The sequence below is a fragment of the Pseudorca crassidens genome, chromosome 15 (assembly GCF_039906515.1).
Source record: "Pseudorca crassidens isolate mPseCra1 chromosome 15, mPseCra1.hap1, whole genome shotgun sequence".
Taxonomy (NCBI): Eukaryota; Metazoa; Chordata; class Mammalia; order Artiodactyla; family Delphinidae; genus Pseudorca; species Pseudorca crassidens.
Genome location: NC_090310.1, coordinates 25210149 through 25228538, shown reverse-complemented (window position 1 = coordinate 25228538; position 18390 = coordinate 25210149).

The window sequence follows — 18390 nt, the reverse complement described above, 5'->3', positions numbered from 1 at the left end:
TGAGGGCGCGGGTTAGCGTTAGCGTACGGGTTAGGATTAGGGGACGGGTGAGGGTCAGGCTTCGGGCAAGGGTTAGGGTTAGGCTTCGGGCTAGGGTTAGGGTTAGGGGATGGGGACGGTTTAGGGTCCAGCTGAGGGTACGACAACACTTTAGGGGGAGCGTACGTGTAAGGGCGCGGGTTAGTGTTAGCGTACGGGTTAAGATTAGGGGACGGGTGAGGGTCAGGCTTCGGAGAAGGCTTAGGGTTAGGGTTCGGGCTAGGGTTAGGGTTAGGGGACGGGGACGGTTTAGGGTCCAAGTGAGGGTACGACGACGCTTTAGGGGTAGCGTACGTGTGAGGGCGCGGGTTAGCGTTAGCGTACGGGTTAGCATTAGGGGAAGGGTGAGGGTCAGGCTTCGGGGAAGGGTTAGGTTTAGGGTTCGGGCTAGGGTTAGGGTTATGGGACGGGGACGGTTTAGGGTCCAGGTGAGGGTACGAGAACGCTTTAGGGGGAGCGTATGTGTGAGGGCGTGGGTTAGCGTTAGCGTAAGGGTTAGGATTAGGGGACGGGTGAGTGTCAGGCTTCGGAGAAGTCTTAGGGTTAGGCTTCGGGCTAGGGTCAGGGTTAGGGGACGGGGACAGTTTAGGGTCCAGGTGAGGGTATGACGACGCTTTAGGGGGAGCGTACGTGTGAGGGTGCGGGTTAGCATTAGCGTACGGGTTAGCATTAGGGGAAGGGTGAAGGTCAGGCTTCGGGGAAGGGTTAGGGTTAGGGTTCGGGCTAGAGTTAGGGTTAGGGAACGGGGACGGTTTAGGGTCCAGGTGAGGGTATGACAGCGCTTTAGGGGGAGCGTACGTGTGAGGGCGCGGGTTAGCGTTAGCGTACGGGTTAGGATTAGGTGACGGGTGAGGGTCAGGCTTCGGGGAAGGGTTAGGGTTCGGGTTCGGGCTAGGGTTAGGGTTAGGGGACGGGGACGGTTTAGGGTCCAGGTGATGGTACGACAACGCTTTAGGGGGATCGTACGTGTGAGGGCGCGGGTTAGCGTTAGCGTACGGGTTAGGATTAGGGGACGGGTGAGGGTCAGGCTTCGGGGAAGGGTTAGGGTTAGGGTTCGGGCTAGGGTTAGGGTTAGGGGACGGGGACGGTTTAGGGTCCAGGTGAGTGTACGACAACGCTTTAGGGGGAGCGTACGTGTGAGGGCGCAGGTTAGCGTTAACGTACGGGTTAGGATTAGGAGACGGGTGAGGGTCAGGCTTCCGGGAAGGGTTAGGGTTAGGCTTCGGGCTAGGGTTAGTGTTAGGGGACGGGGACGGTTTAGGGTCCAGGTGAGGGTACGACAACGCTTTAGGGGGAGCGTACGTGTGAGGGCGCGGGTTAGCGTTACCGTACGGGTTAGCATTAGACGACGTGTGAGGGTCAGGCGTTGGGGAAGGGTTAGGGTTAGGGTTCTGGCTAGGGTTAGGGTTAGGGGACGGGGACGGTTTAGGGTCCAGGTGAGGGTACGACAACGCTTTAGGGGGAGCGTACGTGTGAGGGCGTGGGTAAGCGTTAGCATACGGGTTAGGATTAGGGGACGGGTGAGGGTCAGGTTTCGGGAAATGGTTACCGTTAGCCTTCGGGCTAGGGTTAGGGTTAGGGGACCGGGACGGTTTAGGGGCCAGGTGAGGGTACGACAACGCTTTAGGGGGAGCGTACGTGTGAGGGCGCGGGTTAGTGTTAGCGTACGGTTTAGGATTAGGGGACGTGTGAGGGTCAGGCTTCGGGGAAGTGTTAGGGTTAGGCTTCAGGCTAGGGTTAGGGTTAGGGGATGGGGACGGTTTAGGGTCCAGGTGATGGTACGACAACGCTTTAGTGGGATCGTACGTGTGAGGGCGCGGGTTAGCGTTAGCGTACGGGTTAGGATTAGGGGACGGGTGAGGGTCAGGCTTCGGGGAAGGGTTAGGGTTAGGGTTCGGGCTAGGGTTAGGGTTAGGGGACGGGGACGGTTTAGGGTCCAGGTGAGTGTATGACAACGCTTTAGGGGGAGCGTACGTGTGAGGGCGCAGGTTAGCGTTAACGTACGGGTTAGGATTAGGAGACGGGTGAGGGTCAGGCTTCGGGGAAGGGTTAGGGTTAGCCTTTGGGCTAGGGTTAGGGTTAGGGGACGGGGAAGGTTTAGGGTCCAGGTGAGAGTACGACAACGCTTTAGGGGGAGCGTACATGTGAGGGCGCGGGTTACCGTTAGCGTACGCCTTAGGATTAGGGGACGGGTGAGGGTCAGGCTTCGGGGAAGTTTTAGGGTTAGGGTTCGAGCTAGGGTTAGGGTTAGGGGACGGGGACGGTTTAGTGTTCGGGCTAGGGTTAGGGTTAGGGGACGCGGAAGCTTTAGGGTCCAGGTGAGGGTACGACAATGCTTTAGGGGGAGCGTATGTGTGAGGGCACGGGTTAGCGATAGCGTACGGGTTAGGATTAGGGGACGGGTGAGGGTCAGGCTTCTGGGAAGTGTTAGGGTTAGGGTTCGGGCTAGGGTTAGGGTTAGTGGATGGGGACGGTTTAGGGGCCAGGTGAGGGTACGACAACGCTTTAGGGGGAGCGTACGTGTGAGGGCGCGGGTTAGTGTTAGCGTACGGTTTAGGATTAGGGAACGGGTGAGGGTCAGGCTTCGGGGAAGTGTTAGGGTTAGGCTTCAGGCTAGGGTTAGGGTTAGGGGATGGGGACGGTTTAGGGTCCAGGTGATGGTACGACAACGCTTTAGGGGGATCGTACGTGTGAGGGCGCGGGTTAGCGTTAGCGTACGGGTTAGGATTAGGGCACGGGTGAGGGTCAGGCTTCGGGGAAGGGTTAGGGTTAGGTTTCGGGCTAGGGTTAGGGTTAGGGGACGGGGATGGTTTAGGGTCCAGGTGAGTGTACGACAACGCTTTAGGGGGATCGTACGTGTGAGGGCGCAGGTTAGCGTTAACGTACAGGTTAGGATTAGGAGACGGGTGAGGGTCAGGCTTCGGGGAAGGGTTAGGGTTAGCCTTTGGGCTAGGGTTAGGGTTATGGGACGGGGAAGGTTTAGGGTCCAGGTGAGAGTACGACAAGGCTTTAGGGGGAGCGTACGTGTGAGGGCGCTGGTTAGCGTTAGCGTACGCGTTAGGATTAGGGGACGGGTGAAGGTCAGGCTTCGGGGAAGGGTTAGGGTTAGGGTTCGGGCTACTGTTAGGGTTAGGGGACGGGGACGGTTTAGGGTCCTGGTGACGGTACGACAACGCTTTAGGGGGAGCGTACGTGTGAGGGCGCAGGTTAGCGTTAACGTACGGGTTAGGATTAGGAGACGGGTGAGGGTCAGGCTTCCGGGAAGGGTTAGGGTTAGGCTTCGGGCTAGGGTTAGTGTTAGGGGACGGGGACGGTTTAGGGTCCAGGTGAGGGTACGACAACGCTTTAGGGGGAGCGTACGTGTGAGGGCGCGGGTTAGCGTTACCGTACGGGTTAGCATTAGACGACGTGTGAGGGTCAGGCGTTGGGGAAGGGTTAGGGTTAGGGTTCTGGCTAGGGTTAGGGTTAGGGGACGGGGACGGTTTAGGGTCCAGGTGAGGGTACGACAACGCTTTAGGGGGAGCGTACGTGTGAGGGCGTGGGTAAGCGTTAGCATACGGGTTAGGATTAGGGGACGGGTGAGGGTCAGGTTTCGGGAAATGGTTACCGTTAGCCTTCGGGCTAGGGTTAGGGTTAGGGGACCGGGACGGTTTAGGGGCCAGGTGAGGGTACGACAACGCTTTAGGGGGAGCGTACGTGTGAGGGCGCGGGTTAGTGTTAGCGTACGGTTTAGGATTAGGGGACGTGTGAGGGTCAGGCTTCGGGGAAGTGTTAGGGTTAGGCTTCAGGCTAGGGTTAGGGTTAGGGGATGGGGACGGTTTAGGGTCCAGGTGATGGTACGACAACGCTTTAGTGGGATCGTACGTGTGAGGGCGCGGGTTAGCGTTAGCGTACGGGTTAGGATTAGGGGACGGGTGAGGGTCAGGCTTCGGGGAAGGGTTAGGGTTAGGGTTCGGGCTAGGGTTAGGGTTAGGGGACGGGGACGGTTTAGGGTCCAGGTGAGTGTATGACAACGCTTTAGGGGGAGCGTACGTGTGAGGGCGCAGGTTAGCGTTAACGTACGGGTTAGGATTAGGAGACGGGTGAGGGTCAGGCTTCGGGGAAGGGTTAGGGTTAGCCTTTGGGCTAGGGTTAGGGTTAGGGGACGGGGAAGGTTTAGGGTCCAGGTGAGAGTACGACAACGCTTTAGGGGGAGCGTACATGTGAGGGCGCGGGTTACCGTTAGCGTACGCCTTAGGATTAGGGGACGGGTGAGGGTCAGGCTTCGGGGAAGTTTTAGGGTTAGGGTTCGAGCTAGGGTTAGGGTTAGGGGACGGGGACGGTTTAGTGTTCGGGCTAGGGTTAGGGTTAGGGGACGCGGAAGCTTTAGGGTCCAGGTGAGGGTACGACAATGCTTTAGGGGGAGCGTATGTGTGAGGGCACGGGTTAGCGATAGCGTACGGGTTAGGATTAGGGGACGGGTGAGGGTCAGGCTTCTGGGAAGTGTTAGGGTTAGGGTTCGGGCTAGGGTTAGGGTTAGTGGATGGGGACGGTTTAGGGGCCAGGTGAGGGTACGACAACGCTTTAGGGGGAGCGTACGTGTGAGGGCGCGGGTTAGTGTTAGCGTACGGTTTAGGATTAGGGGACGGGTGAGGGTCAGGCTTCGGGGAAGTGTTAGGGTTAGGCTTCAGGCTAGGGTTAGGGTTAGGGGATGGGGACGGTTTAGGGTCCAGGTGATGGTACGACAACGCTTTAGGGGGATCGTACGTGTGAGGGCGCGGGTTAGCGTTAGCGTACGGGTTAGGATTAGGGCACGGGTGAGGGTCAGGCTTCGGGGAAGGGTTAGGGTTAGGTTTCGGGCTAGGGTTAGGGTTAGGGGACGGGGATGGTTTAGGGTCCAGGTGAGTGTACGACAACGCTTTAGGGGGATCGTACGTGTGAGGGCGCAGGTTAGCGTTAACGTACAGGTTAGGATTAGGAGACGGGTGAGGGTCAGGCTTCGGGGAAGGGTTAGGGTTAGCCTTTGGGCTAGGGTTAGGGTTATGGGACGGGGAAGGTTTAGGGTCCAGGTGAGAGTACGACAAGGCTTTAGGGGGAGCGTACGTGTGAGGGCGCTGGTTAGCGTTAGCGTACGCGTTAGGATTAGGGGACGGGTGAAGGTCAGGCTTCGGGGAAGGGTTAGGGTTAGGGTTCGGGCTACTGTTAGGGTTAGGGGACGGGGACGGTTTAGGGTCCTGGTGACGGTACGACAACGCTTTAGGGGGAGCGTACGTGTGAGGGCGTGGGTAAGCGTTAGCGTAAGGGTTAGGATTAGGGGATGGGTGAGTGTCAGGCTTCGGAGAAGGGTTAGGGTTAGGGTTCGGGCTAGGGTTAGGGTTAGGGGACGGGGACGGTTTAGGGTCCAGCTGAGGGTACGACAACACTTTAGGGGGAGCGTACGTGTAAGGGCGCGGGTTAGTGTTAGCGTACGGGTTAAGATTAGGGGACTGGTGAGGGTCAGGCTTCGGAGAAGGCTTAGGGTTAGGGTTCGGGCTAGGGTTAGGGTTAGGGGACGGGGACGGTTTAGGGTCCAGGTGAGGGTACGACGACGCTTTAGGGGTAGCGTACGTGTGAGGGCGCGGGTTAGCGTTAGCGTCTGGGTTAGGATTAGGGGACGGGTGAGGATCAGGCTTCGGGCAAGGGTTAGGGTTAGGCTTCGGGCTAGGGTTAGGGTTAGGGGACGGGGAAGGTTTAGGGTCCAGGTGAGGGTACGACAACGCTTTAGGGGGAGTGTATGTGTGAGGGCGCGGGTTAGCGTTAGCGTACGGGTTAGGATTAGGGGACGGGTGAGGGTCAGGCTTCTGGGAATTGTTAGTGTTAGGCTTCGGGCTAGGGTTAGGGTTAGGGGACGGGTACGGTTTAGGGTCCAGGTGAGGGTACGACAAAGCTTTAAGGGGAGCGTGCGTGTGAGGGCGCGGGTTAGCGTTAGCGTACGGGTTAGGATTAGGGGACGGGTGAGGGTCAGGCTTCGGGGAACTGTTAGGGTTAGGGTTCGGGCTAGGGTTAGGGTTAGGGGACGGGGACGGTTTAGGGTCCAGGTGAGGGTACGACAACGCTTTAGGGGGAGCGTACGTGTGAGGGCGCGGGTTAGCGTTAGCTTACGGGTTAGGATTAGGGGACGGGTGAGTGTCAGGCTTCGGAGAAGTCTTAGGGTTAGGCTTCGGGCTAGGGTTAGGGTTAGGGGACGGGGAAGGTTTAGGGTCCAGGTGAGGGTACGACAACGCTTTAGGGGGAGCGTATGTGTGAGGGCGCGGGTTAGCGTTAGCGTACGGGTTAGGATTAGGGGACGGGTGAGGGTCAGGCTTCGGGGAAGTGTTAGTGTTAGGCTTCGGGCTAGGGTTAGGGTTAGGGGACGGGGACGGTTTAGGGTCCAGGTGAGTGTACGACAACGCTTTAAGGGGAGCGTACGTGTGAGGGCGCGGGTTAGCGTTAGGGTACGCGTTAGGATTAGGGGACGGGTGAGGGTCAGGCTTCGGGGAAGGGTTAGGGTTAGGGTTCGGGCTAGGGTTAGGGTTAGGGGACGGGGACGGTTTAGGGTCCAGCTGAGGGTACGACAACACTTTAGGGGGAGCGTACTTGTGAGGGCGCGGGTTAGTGTTAGCGTACGGGTTAGGATTATGGGACGGGTGAGGGTCAGGCTTCGGAGAAGGCTTAGGGTTAGGGTTCGGGCTAGGGTTAGGGTTAGGGGACGGGGACGGTTTAGGGTCCAGGTGAGGGTACGACGACGCTTTAGGGGTAGCGTACGTGTGAGGGCGCGGGTTAGCGTTAGCGTACGGGTTAGCATTAGGGGAAGGGTGAGGGTCAGGCTTCGGGGAAGGGTTAGGTTTAGGGTTCGGGCTAGGGTTAGGGTTATGGGACGGGGACGGTTTAGGGTCCAGGTGAGGGTACGACAACGCTTTAGGGGGAGCGTACGTGTGAGGGCGCGGGTTAGCGTTAGCGTATGTGTTAGGATTAGGGGAAGGGTGAGGATCAGGCTTCGGGCAAGGGTTAGGGTTAGGGTTCGGGCTAGGGTTAGGGTTAGGGGACGGGGACGGTTTAGGGTCCAGGTGAGGGTACGACAACGCTTTAGGGGGCGCGTACGTGTGAGGGCGTGGGTTAGCGTTAGCGTACGGGTTAGGATTAGGGGACGGGTGAGTGTCAGGCTTCGGAGAAGTCTTAGGGTTAGGCTTCGGGCTAGGGTTAGGGTTAGGGGACGGGGACAGTTTAGGGTCCAGGTGAGGGTATGACGACGCTTTAGGGGGAGCGTACGTGTGAGGGTGTGGGTTAGCATTAGCGTACGGGTTAGCATTAGGGGAAGGGTGAAGGTCACGCTTCGGGGAAGGGTTAGGGTTAGGGTTCGGGCTAGGGTTAGGGTTAGGGGACGGGGACGGTTTAGGGTCCAGGTGAGAGTACGACAATGCTTTAGGGGGAGCGTACGTGTGAGGGCGCGGGTTAGCGTTACTGTACTGCTTAGCATTAGACGACGGGTGAGGGTCAGGCTTCGGGGAAGGTTTAGGGTCAGGGTTCGGGCTAGTGTTAGGGTTAGGGGACGGGGACGGTTTAGTGTACAGGTGAGGATACGCCAACACTTTAGGGGGAGCGTACGTGTGAGTGCACGGGTTAGCGTTATCGTACGGTTGAGAATAAGGGGACGGGTGAGGGTCAGGCTTCGGGGAAGGGTTAGGGTTAGGGTTTGGTCTAGGGTTAGGGTTAGGGGACGGGGACGGTTTAGGGTCTAGGTGAGGGTACGACAACGCTTTAGGGGGAGCGTACGTGTAAGGGCGCGGGTTAGCGTTACCGTACGGTTTAGCATTAGACGACGGGTGAGGGTCAGGCTTCGGGGAAGGGTTAGGGTTAGGCTTCGGGCTAGGGTTAGGGTTAGGGGACGGGGACGGTTTAGGGTCCAGGTGAGGGTACGACAACGCTTTAGGGGGAGCATACGTGTGAGGGTGCGGGTTAGCGTTAGCGTATGGGTTAGGATTAGGGGACGGGTGAGGATCATGCTTCGGGCAAGGGTTAGGGTTAGGCTTCGGGCTAGGGTTAGGGTTAGGGGACGGGGAAGGTTTAGGGTCCAGGTGAGGGTACGACAACGCTTTAGGGGGAGCGTATGTGTGAGGGCGCGGGTTAGCGTTAGCGTACGGGTTAGGATTAGGGGACGGGTGAGGGTCAGGCTTCGGGCAAGGGTTAGGGTTAGGCTTCGGGCTAGGGTTAGGGTTAGGGGATGGGGACGGTTTAGGGTCCAGGTGAGGGTACGACAACACTTTAGGGGGAGCGTACGTGTAAGGGCGCGGGTTAGTGTTAGCGTACGGGTTAAGATTAGGGGACGGGTGAGGGTCAGGCTTCGGAGAAGGCTTAGGGTTAGGGTTCGGGCTAGGGTTAGGGTTAGGGGACGGGGACGGTTTAGGGTCCAAGTGAGGGTACGACGACGCTTTAGGGGTAGCGTACGTGTGAGGGCGCGGGTTAGCGTTAGCGTACGGGTTAGCATTAGGGGAAGGGTGAGGGTCAGGCTTCGGGGAAGGGTTAGGTTTAGGGTTCGGGCTAGGGTTAGGGTTATGGGACGGGGACGGTTTAGGGTCCAGGTGAGGGTACGAGAACGCTTTAGGGGGAGCGTACGTGTGAGGGCGTGGGTTAGCGTTAGCGTAAGGGTTAGGATTAGGGGACGGGTGAGTGTCAGGCTTCGGAGAAGTCTTAGGGTTAGGCTTCGGGCTAGGGTCAGGGTTAGGGGACGGGGACAGTTTAGGGTCCAGGTGAGGGTATGACGACGCTTTAGGGGGAGCGTACGTGTGAGGGTGCGGGTTAGCATTAGCGTACGGGTTAGCATTAGGGGAAGGGTGAAGGTCAGGCTTCGGGGAAGGGTTAGGGTTAGGGTTCGGGCTAGAGTTAGGGTTAGGGAACGGGGACGGTTTAGGGTCCAGGTGAGGGTATGACAGCGCTTTAGGGGGAGCGTACGTGTGAGGGCGCGGGTTAGCGTTAGCGTACGGGTTAGGATTAGGTGACGGGTGAGGGTCAGGCTTCGGGGAAGGGTTAGGGTTCGGGTTCGGGCTAGGGTTAGGGTTAGGGGACGGGGACGGTTTAGGGTCCAGGTGATGGTACGACAACGCTTTAGGGGGATCGTACGTGTGAGGGCGCGGGTTAGCGTTAGCGTACGGGTTAGGATTAGGGGACGGGTGAGGGTCAGGCTTCGGGGAAGGGTTAGGGTTAGGGTTCGGGCTAGGGTTAGGGTTAGGGGACGGGGACGGTTTAGGGTCCAGGTGAGTGTACGACAACGCTTTAGGGGGAGCGTACGTGTGAGGGCGCAGGTTAGCGTTAACGTACGGGTTAGGATTAGGAGACGGGTGAGGGTCAGGCTTCCGGGAAGGGTTAGGGTTAGGCTTCGGGCTAGGGTTAGTGTTAGGGGACGGGGACGGTTTAGGGTCCAGGTGAGGGTACGACAACGCTTTAGGGGGAGCGTACGTGTGAGGGCGCGGGTTAGCGTTACCGTACGGGTTAGCATTAGACGACGTGTGAGGGTCAGGCGTTGGGGAAGGGTTAGGGTTAGGGTTCTGGCTAGGGTTAGGGTTAGGGGACGGGGACGGTTTAGGGTCCAGGTGAGGGTACGACAACGCTTTAGGGGGAGCGTACGTGTGAGGGCGTGGGTAAGCGTTAGCATACGGGTTAGGATTAGGGGACGGGTGAGGGTCAGGTTTCGGGAAATGGTTACCGTTAGCCTTCGGGCTAGGGTTAGGGTTAGGGGACCGGGACGGTTTAGGGGCCAGGTGAGGGTACGACAACGCTTTAGGGGGAGCGTACGTGTGAGGGCGCGGGTTAGTGTTAGCGTACGGTTTAGGATTAGGGGACGTGTGAGGGTCAGGCTTCGGGGAAGTGTTAGGGTTAGGCTTCAGGCTAGGGTTAGGGTTAGGGGATGGGGACGGTTTAGGGTCCAGGTGATGGTACGACAACGCTTTAGTGGGATCGTACGTGTGAGGGCGCGGGTTAGCGTTAGCGTACGGGTTAGGATTAGGGGACGGGTGAGGGTCAGGCTTCGGGGAAGGGTTAGGGTTAGGGTTCGGGCTAGGGTTAGGGTTAGGGGACGGGGACGGTTTAGGGTCCAGGTGAGTGTATGACAACGCTTTAGGGGGAGCGTACGTGTGAGGGCGCAGGTTAGCGTTAACGTACGGGTTAGGATTAGGAGACGGGTGAGGGTCAGGCTTCGGGGAAGGGTTAGGGTTAGCCTTTGGGCTAGGGTTAGGGTTAGGGGACGGGGAAGGTTTAGGGTCCAGGTGAGAGTACGACAACGCTTTAGGGGGAGCGTACATGTGAGGGCGCGGGTTACCGTTAGCGTACGCCTTAGGATTAGGGGACGGGTGAGGGTCAGGCTTCGGGGAAGTTTTAGGGTTAGGGTTCGAGCTAGGGTTAGGGTTAGGGGACGGGGACGGTTTAGTGTTCGGGCTAGGGTTAGGGTTAGGGGACGCGGAAGCTTTAGGGTCCAGGTGAGGGTACGACAATGCTTTAGGGGGAGCGTATGTGTGAGGGCACGGGTTAGCGATAGCGTACGGGTTAGGATTAGGGGACGGGTGAGGGTCAGGCTTCGGGGAAGTGTTAGGGTTAGGGTTCGGGCTAGGGTTAGGGTTAGGGGATGGGGACGGTTTAGGGGCCAGGTGAGGGTACGACAACGCTTTAGGGGGAGCGTACGTGTGAGGGCGCGGGTTAGTGTTAGCGTACGGTTTAGGATTAGGGGACGGGTGAGGGTCAGGCTTCGGGGAAGTGTTAGGGTTAGGCTTCAGGCTAGGGTTAGGGTTAGGGGATGGGGACGGTTTAGGGTCCAGGTGATGGTACGACAACGCTTTAGGGGGATCGTATGTGTGAGGGCGCGGGTTAGCGTTAGCGTACGGGTTAGGATTAGGGGACGGGTGAGGGTCAGGCTTCGGGGAAGGGTTAGGGTTAGGTTTCGGGCTAGGGTTAGGGTTAGGGGACGGGGACGGTTTAGGGTCCAGGTGAGTGTACGACAACGCTTTAGGGGGATCGTACGTGTGAGGGCGCAGGTTAGCGTTAACGTACAGGTTAGGATTAGGAGACGGGTGAGGGTCAGGCTTCGGGGAAGGGTTAGGGTTAGCCTTTGGGCTAGGGTTAGGGTTATGGGACGGGGAAGGTTTAGGGTCCAGGTGAGAGTACGACAAGGCTTTAGGGGGAGCGTACGTGTGAGGGCGCTGGTTAGCGTTAGCGTACGCGTTAGGATTAGGGGACGGGTGAAGGTCAGGCTTCGGGGAAGGGTTAGGGTTAGGGTTCGGGCTACTGTTAGGGTTAGGGGACGGGGACGGTTTAGGGTCCTGGTGACGGTACGACAACGCTTTAGGGGGAGCGTACGTGTGAGGGCGTGGGTAAGCGTTAGCGTAAGGGTTAGGATTAGGGGATGGGTGAGTGTCAGGCTTCGGAGAAGGGTTAGGGTTAGGGTTCGGGCTAGGGTTAGGGTTAGGGGACGGGGACGGTTTAGGGTCCAGCTGAGGGTACGACAACACTTTAGGGGGAGCGTACGTGTAAGGGCGCGGGTTAGTGTTAGCGTACGGGTTAAGATTAGGGGACTGGTGAGGGTCAGGCTTCGGAGAAGGCTTAGGGTTAGGGTTCGGGCTAGGGTTAGGGTTAGGGGACGGGGACGGTTTAGGGTCCAGGTGAGGGTACGACGACGCTTTAGGGGTAGCGTACGTGTGAGGGCGCGGGTTAGCGTTAGCGTCTGGGTTAGGATTAGGGGACGGGTGAGGATCAGGCTTCGGGCAAGGGTTAGGGTTAGGCTTCGGGCTAGGGTTAGGGTTAGGGGACGGGGAAGGTTTAGGGTCCAGGTGAGGGTACGACAACGCTTTAGGGGGAGTGTACGTGTGAGGGCGCGGGTTAGCGTTACCGTACGGGTTAGCATTAGGCGACGGGTGAGGGTCAGGCTTCGGGGAAGGATTAGGGTTAGGGTTCGGGCTAGGGTTAGGGTTAGGGGACGGGGACGGTTTAGGGTCCAGGTGAGAGTACGACAATGCTTTAGGGGGAGCGTACGTGTGAGGGCGCGGGTTAGCGTTAGCCTACGCGTTAGGATTAGGGGACGGGTGAGGGTCAGGCTTCGGGGAAGGGTTAGGGTTAGGGTTCGGGCTAGGGTTAGGGTTAGGGGACGGGGACGGTTTAGGGTCCTGGTGACGGTACGACAACGCTTTAGGGGGAGCGTACGTGTGAGGGCGTGGGTAAGCGTTAGCGTAAGGTTTAGGATTAGGGGATGGGTGAGGGTCAGGCTTCGGAGAAGGGTTAGGGTTAGGGTTCGCGCTAGGGTTAGGGTTAGGGGACGGGGACGGTTTAGGGTCCAGGTGATGGTACGACAACGCTTTAGGGGGATCATACGTGTGAGGGCGCGGGTTAGCGTTAGCGTACGGGTTAGGATTAGGGGACGGGTGAGGGTCAGGCTTCGGGGAAGGGTTAGGGTTAGGGTTCGGGCTAGGGTTAGGGTTAGGGGACGGGGACGGTTTAGGGTCCAGGTGAGGGTACGACAACGCTTTAGGGGGAGCGTACGTGTGAGGGCGCGGGTTAGCGTTACCGTACGGGTTAGCATTAGACGACGGATGGGGTTCAGGCGTTGGGGAAGGGTTAGGGTTAGGCTTCGGGCTAGGGTTAGTGTTAGGGGACGGGGACGGTTTAGGGTCCAGGTGAGGGTACGACAACGCTTTAGGGGGAGCGTACGTGTGAGGGCGCGGGTTATCGTTAGCGTACGGTTTAGGATTAGGGGACGCGTGAGGGTCAGGCTTCGGAGAAGGGTTAGGGTTAGGGTTCGGGCTAGGGTTAGGGTTAGGGGACGGGGACGGTTTAGGGTCCAGGTGATGGTACGACAACGCTTTAGGGGGATCGTACGTGTGAGGGCGAGGGTTAGCGTTAGTGTAAGGGTTAGGATTGGGGATGGGTGAGGGTCAGGCTTCGGAGAAGGGTTAGGGTTAGGGTTCGGGCTAGGGTTAGGGTTAGGGGACGGGGACGGTTTAGGGTCCAGGTGATGGTACGACAACGCTTTAGGGGGATCGTACGTGTGAGGGCGCGGGTTAGCGTTAGCGTACGGGTTAGGATTAGGGGACGGGTGAGGGTCAGGCTTCGGGGAAGGGTTAGCGTTAGGCTTCGGGCTAGGGTTAGTGTTAGGGGACGGGGACGGTTTAGGGTCCAGGTGAGGGTACGACAACGCTTTAGGGGGAGCGTATGTGTGAGGGCGCGGGTTAGCGTTACCGTACGGGTTAGCATTAGACGACGGGTGAGGGTCAGGCGTTGGGGAAGGGTTAGGGTTAGGGTTCGGGCTAGGGTTAGGGTTAGGGGACGGGGACGGTTTAGGGTCCAGGTGAGGGTACGATAACGCTTTAGGGGGAGCGTACGTGTGAGGGCGTGGGTAAGCGTTAGCGTACGGGTTAGGATTAGGGGACGGGTGAGGGTCAGGTTTCGGTAAATGGTTACCGTTAGCCTTCGGGCTAGGGTTAGGGTTAGGGGACGGGGACGGTTTAGGTTCCAGGTGAGGGTACGACAACGCTTTAGGGGGAGCGTACGTGTGAGGGCGCGGGTTAGCGTTAGCGTACGGGTTAGCATTAGGGGAAGGGTGAGGGTCAGGCTTCGGGGAAGGGTTAGGGTTAGGCTTCGGGCTAGGGTTAGGGTTAGGGGACGGGAACGGTTTAGGGTCCAGGTGAGTGTACGACAACGCTTTAGGGGGAGCGTACGTGTGAGGGCGCGGGTTAGCGTTAGCGTACGGGTTAGCATTAGGCGACGGGTGAGGGTCAGGCTTCGGGGAAGGGTTAGGGTTAGGCTTCGGGCTAGGGTTAGGGTTAGGGGACGTGGAAGTTTTAGGGTCCAGGTGAGGGTACGACAACGCTTTAGGGAGAGCGTACGTGTGAGGGAGCGGGTTAGCGTTAGTGTACGGTTTAGGATTAGGGGACGGGTGATGGTCAGGCTTCGGGGAAGGGTAAGGGTTAGGCTTCGGGCTAGGGTTAGGGTTAGGGGACGGGGACGGTTTAGGGTCCAGGTGAAGGTACGACAACGCTTTAGGGGGAGCGTACATGTAAGGGCGCGGGTTAGCGTTACCGTACGGTTTAGCATTAGACGACGGGTGAGGGTCAGGCTTCGGGGAAGGGTTAGGGTTAGGCTTCGGGCTAGGGTTAGGGTTAGGGGACGGGGACGGTTTAGGGTCCAGGTGAGGGTACGACAACGCTTTAGGGGGAGCATACGTGTGAGGGCGCGGGTTAGCGTTAGCGTACGGGTTAGGATTAGGGGACGGGTGAGGGTCAGGCTTCGGGGAAGGGTTGGGGTTAGGCTTCGGGCTAGGGTTAGGTTTAGGGGACGGGGAAGGTTTAGGGTCCAGGTGAGGATACGACAACGCTTTAGGGGGAGCGTACGTGTGAGGGTGCGGGTTAGCGTTAGCATACGGTTTAGGATTAGGGGAAGGGTGAGGGTCTGGCTTCGGGGAAGTGTTAGGGTTAGGCTTCGGGCTAGGGTTAGGGTTAGGGGACGGGGACGGTTTAGGGTCCAGGTGAGGGTACGACAATGCTTTAGGGGGAGCGTACGTGTGAGAGCGCGGGTTAGCGTTAGCGTACGGTTTAGGATTAGGGGACGTGTGAGGGTCAGGCTTCGGGGAAGGGTTAGGGTTAGGGTTCGGGCTAGGGTTAGGGTTAGGGGACGGGGACGGTTTAGGGTCCTGGTGACGGTACGACAACGCTTTAGGGGGAGCGTACGTGTAAGGGCGTGGGTAAGCGTTAGCGTAAGGGTTAGGATTAGGGGATGGGTGAGGGTCAGGCTTCGGAGAAGGGTTAGGGTTAGGGTTCGGGCTAGGGTTAGGGTTAGGGGACGGGGACGGTTTAGGGTCCAGGTGATGGTACGACAACGCTTTAGGGGGATCGTACGTGTGAGGGCGCGGGTTAGCGTTAGCGTACGGGTTAGGATTAGGGGACGGGTGAGGGTCAGGCTTCGGGGAAGGGTTAGGGTTAGGGTTCGGGCTAGGGTTAGGGTTAGGGGACGGGGACGGTTTAGGGTCCAGGTGAGTGTACGACAACGCTTTAGGGGGAGCGTACGTGTGAGGGCGCAGGTTAGCGTTAACGTACGGGTTAGGATTAGGAGACGGGTGAGGGTCAGGCTTCCGAGAAGGGTTAGGGTTAGGCTTCGGGCTAGGGTTAGTGTTAGGGGACGGGGACGGTTTAGGGTCCAGGTGAGGGTACGACAACGCTTTAGGGGGAGCGTACGTGTGAGAGCACGGGTTAGCGTTAGCGTACGGGTTAGTATTAGGGGACGGGTGAGGGTCAGGCTTCAGGGAAGGGTTAGGGTCAGGCTTCGGGGTAGGGTTAGGGTTAGGGGACGGGGAAGTTTTAGGGTCCAGGTGAGGGTACGACAACGCTTTAGGGAGAGCGTACGTGTGAGGGAGCGGGTTAGCGTTAGCGTACGGTTTAGGATTAGGGGACGGGTGAGGGTCAGGCTTCGGGGAAGGGTAAGGGTTAGGGTTCGGGCTAGGGTTAGGGTTAGGGGACGGGGACGGTTTAGGGTCCATGTGAGGGTACGACAATGCTTTAGGGGGAGCGTACATGTGAGGGCGCGGGTTAGCGTTACTGTACGGGTTAGCATTAGACGACGGGTGAGGGTCAGGCTTCGGGGAAGGGTTAGGGTTAGGGTTCGGGTAGTGTTAGGGTTAGGGGACGGGGACGGTTTAGTGTACAGGTGAGGATACGCCAACGCTTTAGGGGGAGCGTACGTGTGAGTGCACGGGTTAGCGTTATCGTACGGTTTAGAATTAGGGGACGGGTGAGGGTCAGGCTTCGGGGAAGGGTTAGGGTTAGGGTTTGGTCTAGGGTTAGGGTTAGGGGACGGGGACGGTTTAGGGTCCAGGTGAGGGTACGACAACGCTTTAGGGGGAGCGTACGTGTAAGGGTGCGGGTTAGCGTTACCGTACGGTTTAGCATTAGACGACGGGTGAGGGTCAGGCTTCGGGGAAGGGTTAGGGTTAGGCTTCGGGCTAGGGTTAGGGTTAGGGGATGGGGACGGTTTAGGGTCCAGGTGAGGGTACGACAACGCTTTAGGGGGAGCATACGTGTGAGGGCGCGGGTTAGCGTTAGCGTATGGGTTAGGATTAGGGAACGGGTGAGGATCATGCTTCGGGCAAGGGTTAGGGTTAGGCTTCGGGCTAGGGTTAGGGTTAGGGGACGGGGAAGGTTTAGGGTCCAGGTGAGGGTACGACAACGCTTTAAGGGGAGCGTATGTGTGAGGGCGCTGGTTAGCGTTAGCGTACGGGTTAGGATTAGGGGACGGGTGAGGGTCAGGCTTCGGGCAAGGGTTAGGGTTAGGCTTCGGGCTAGGGTTAGGGTTAGGGGATGGGGACGGTTTAGGGTCCAGGTGAGAGTACGACAATTCTTTAGGGGGAGCGTACGTGTGAGGGCGCTGGTTAGCGTTAGCGTACGCGTTAGGATTAGGGGACGGGTGAAGGTCAGGCTTCGGGGAAGGGTTAGGGTTAGGGTTCGGGCTACGGTTAGGGTTAGGGGACGGGGACGGTTTAGGGTCCTGGTGACGGTACGACAACGCTTTAGGGGGAGCGTACGTGTGAGGGCGTGGGTAAGCGTTAGCGTAAGGGTTAGGATTAGGGGATGGGTGAGTGTCAGGCTTCGGAGAAGGGTTAGGGTTAGGGTTCGGGCTAGGGTTAGGGTTAGGGGACGGGGACGGTTTAGAGTCCAGCTGAGGGTACGACAACACTTTAGGGGGAGCGTATGTGTAAGGGCGCGGGTTAGTGTTAGCGTACGGGTTAAGATTAGGGGACGGGTGAGGGTCAGGCTTCGGAGAAGTCTTAGGGTTAGGATTCGGGCTAGGGTTAGGGTTAGGGGACGGGGACAGTTTAGGGTCCAGGTGAGGGTACGACGACGCTTTAGGGGGAGCGTACGTGTGAGGGTGTGGGTTAGCGTTAGCGTACGGGTTAGCATTAGGGGAAGGGTGAAGGTCAGGCTTCGGGGAAGGGTTAGGGTTAGGCTTCGGGCTAGGGTTAGGGTTAGGGGACGGGGACGGTTTAGGGTCCAGGTGAGAGTACGACAATGCTTTAGGGGGAGCGTACGTGTGAGGGCGCGGGTTAGCGTTAGCGTACGCGTTAGGATTAGGGGACGGGTGAGGGTCAGGCTTCGGGGAAGGGTTAGGGTTAGGGTTCGGGCTAGGGTTAGGGTTAGGGGACGGGGACGGTTTAGGGTCCAGCTGAGGGTACGACAACACTTTAGGGGGAGCGTACGTGTGAGGGCGCGGGTTAGTGTTAGCGTACGGGTTAGGATTAGGGGACGGGTGAGGGTCAGGCTTCGGAGAAGGCTTAGGGTTAGGGTTCGGGCTAGGGTTAGGGTTAGGGGACGGGGACGGTTTAGGATCCACGTGAGGGTACGACGACGCTTTAGGGGTAGCGTACGTGTGAGGGCGCGGGTTAGCGTTAGCGTACGGGTTAGCATTAGGGGAAGGGTGAGGGTCAGGCTTCGGGGAAGGGTTAGGTTTAGGGTTCGGGCTAGGGTTAGGGTTATGGGACGGGGACGGTTTAGGGTCCAGGTGAGGGTACGACAACGCTTTAGGGGGAGCGTACGTGTGAGGGCGTGGGTTAGCGTTAGTGTACGGGTTAGGATTAGGGGAGGGGTGAGTGTCAGGCTTCGGAGAAGTCTTAGGGTTAGGCTTCGGGCTAGGGTTAGGGTTAGGGGACGGGGACAGTTTAGGGTCCAGGTGAGGGTATGACGACGCTTTAGGGGGAGCGTACGTGTGAGGGTGCGGGTTAGCATTAGCGTACGGGTTAGCATTAGGGGAAGGGTGAAGGTCAGGCTTCGGGGAAGGGTTAGGGTTAGGGTTCGGGCTAGAGTTAGGGTTAGGGGACGGGGACGGTTTAGGGTCCAGGTGAGGGTATGACAACGCTTTAGGGGGAGCGTACGTGTGAACGCGCGGGTTAGCGTTAGCGTACGGGTTAGGATTAGGGGACAGGTGAGGGTCAGGCTTCGGGGAAGGGTTAGGGTTAGGGTTCGGGCTAGGGTTAGGGTTAGGGGATGGGGACGGTTTAGGGTCCAGGTGAGGGTACGACAACGCTTTAGGGGGAGCGTACGTGTGAGGGCGCGGGTTAGCGTTACCGTACGGGTTAGCATTAGGCGAGGGGTGAGGGTCAGGCTTCGGGGAAGCATTAGGGTTAGGGTTCGGGCTAGGGTTAGGGTTAGGGGACGGGGACGGTTTAGGGTCCAGGTGAGAGTACGACAATGCTTTAGGGGGAGCGTACGTGTGAGGGCGCGGGTTAGCGTTAGCGTACGCGTTAGGATTAGGGGACGGGTGAGGGTCAGGCTTCGGGGAAGGGTTAGGGTTAGGGTTCGGGCTAGGGTTAGGGTTAGGGGACGGGGACGGTTT